Source organism: Cryptomeria japonica, chromosome 5 (genome assembly GCF_030272615.1).
Source record: "Cryptomeria japonica chromosome 5, Sugi_1.0, whole genome shotgun sequence".
NCBI lineage: Eukaryota > Viridiplantae > Streptophyta > Pinopsida > Cupressales > Cupressaceae > Cryptomeria > Cryptomeria japonica.
The window spans coordinates 811,477,268-811,479,911 of NC_081409.1; the positions used below are offsets into that span (position 1 = coordinate 811,477,268).

Below are 2,644 nucleotides of genomic sequence, written 5' to 3' on the forward strand. Positions count from 1 at the left end.
AAGTTTCATGCACACATCTTAAATAATTGATCTCCCATATCACAAATTAGTGACATGTTAGACCTAATCTACACCATTAAAGACCCCCCTTTGAAACACTCAAAATGAATCGTGATTCTCTTTTAAGATGATACAAATTCTAAGACAATCATCAATAAATAAAAAATCATCATCATTAAATTTAAATCTAAATACTTCTAATCTTTAATTTAATATTCATACATTCATTACAATGATATATACTAATTAATTAATCTCAATTAATAATTTAAATATTATTACATCTATTTAAGTAACCTAGATTATTTAAATACATTCACTTTTTTAGTACGACCTTGGTGCTCTTGAAAGAGTTCACAAGTTCAAATCCCACTCGAAGGAAGGTGCCTTAGAACTAGGTAGTTGTAGGTCAGGTAGGTGCCTTCAACAAGGAGAACAGAGTGGTTGTAGTGCAGTTAGATATCTCAGACAAATAGGCGCAGTATCATAAACTACAAAAAAAACTCTTTTTTTCTTTCAATCAAAATAAAAAAATAAAAATAAAAAACCTAACATAATAGTTAATTGTATAATAAATGGTTAAACATCTCATAGCATCCTAAAGAGCTATAGGATGCTTTTCACCATTTTAGATTTTTCTGAGGGGTGAAAATGCCTCTCTTTTTCAAGATAAACAAATTAAGAAACATCATAAAAACAGTTTTGCCCATATGGACTCTGAAATTCTCTGAACTTGTTAATAGTCATATAAAATACCAGTGTGAAATAGGTCACATATTGATACAGTGTAAGAAGCAATATACACAATAAAACAGCCATGGCTGCTAGCAATCAACGTGGAGCACTCAGTGGATACGTAAATAGAAGTAATTAACGTACACAGCTTCTAGATCCTATGCTACTTTAAAAAATTTAAGCTTAGATTAAGTCAATGAAAAACCCTCTGCACACTCAAATAATGTATCATAAGAGGCCAATAAACCTACAATTCACAAAATACTTACATGGTCTTTAAAACAGTCATATATGCCAGTCTGCAAGTACACACCCAGGACCTGGGAAAAATCCATCAATCAAAATCATCCTAAACACAACTGCTCTGAAAAAAAATTGCAGACCACAACAAAATCTACCCAAATAAACCACAGAAAAAACCCATATTTTAAGATGAAGCTTTATAAGAATCAACTAGATCTGCTGAAAATTACACAAAACCATGCGAGCAGAAGCTCTAAATTCCAAAGAATGCTAGGTTAAAAACAATGTCCAAGACTTGGTCAATTTATGGCACCTGAGAATTGAGCAAACTCTACATAACAGCTCTGTATACCGCCTAAAGCTCACACTTGGGTGTTATCCATATAAATTGCCTAAATAGGCTTTCAAAACGCTTGCATCTGGGTATTGCCCAAATAAGGAGTTAAAACCTTACAGAAGTGATCTGGGTATTGCCCAAATTAGATTTAAATGCAGACATAACATTATCTGGGCATAACCCAAATAAGTAGCACCATCTGGGTATCAGCCAAATAAGTAACAACTGGGTATTATGTAAATAAGCTTTAAAAGCTTGCATAATAGTATCTCAAGCTTTAAACACCTAATAACAGATCTGGGATAAGGACAAATAAGTTTACAAACAAAGCTAGTTATCTCTCCAAGTAAACTTAAAAACTCACATAACAATAAATGTATATTGCCCAAATATCCTCTAAAAGGGCAGAGACCAAACTGGATGCAGAGGTTTATCAACCCATGCCTGTTATCTGCAGTTAGTTGTGAGCAGAGCCTCAAATCAGTAACAGGAAGGGATGGATAAAACCCTGCCTCCAGTTAACCCCCCACAGCCCTTAAAAAGAGAAACAGAAAGTACAGACAGAAGGAAAGATTATGTAACAGAACCTGCAAACATATGAGAATCTTTCTTTGTTCCCTCTTTCTCCCACGCCCATAGAGAACACTTGCACATAGATGTTGTGCTTAACTTTGTCTGTCATTTATACAGTCAGATAGATCTTCATGTGACATGAAAAGCATACAATAGTTATGTCATGTGACGGAATCTATTCAAGTTACTTAATTTGAGTAGGAAATGTGTGGCTGGCAATGAGTGTGAATCTGCTATTAGGAGGGGATGAAAGAGGCCTTTCCATGGGATATGACTGTATATCACTGTGGAGTGGAAGAGAATAATAAGGTACCTTATGGGGGGAATCAGCATGAATATTCTTTTTATGGGTTATATTTAATATGTATTTGTATTTTGGATTTTAACCATTATTGCTAAAATTTGTAAGATTTGTAGAGCCTACTTTTAATCCGCATTGTCTAAAGCTTAGACACTCACTCTTCAAAACATTTTAACACTATTCTAACTCACCTATTCACTTTATTAATGGATCCGTCTAATTCTTAGGGTACTTCAAATTCTAATTCATCATAAGGATTCTTTTTACTTATGTAAAGTTTGTTTACATCAATATTATATTGATAGAGACCTCTGTCTTTTTCAAGAGTATTTAATTTGCGATATCTACTCTTTACAATTGAGATTTGGGAACATTTTGTTTTCAATGCTCCTAGTACTATTAGACAAGAGGATGGTTCATTTTTCTCTATAGAGACTTGCTTATCTCTCTCCAAA

The 2,644-nt window shown here is 33.5% G+C and overlaps 1 long non-coding RNA gene across 1 annotated transcript; it reads right to left on the minus strand.

The window, feature by feature from the left end:
* Nucleotides 1–238: 238 nt before the first annotated feature.
* LOC131042355 (uncharacterized) lies at nt 239–2,126 on the minus strand. Its single transcript, XR_009105189.2, has 2 exons — nt 1,005–2,126; nt 239–421 (listed from the first exon to the last, which is right to left on the minus strand). It is a non-coding gene; the product is annotated as an uncharacterized LOC131042355 (long non-coding RNA).
* Nucleotides 2,127–2,644: the final 518 nt, after the last annotated feature.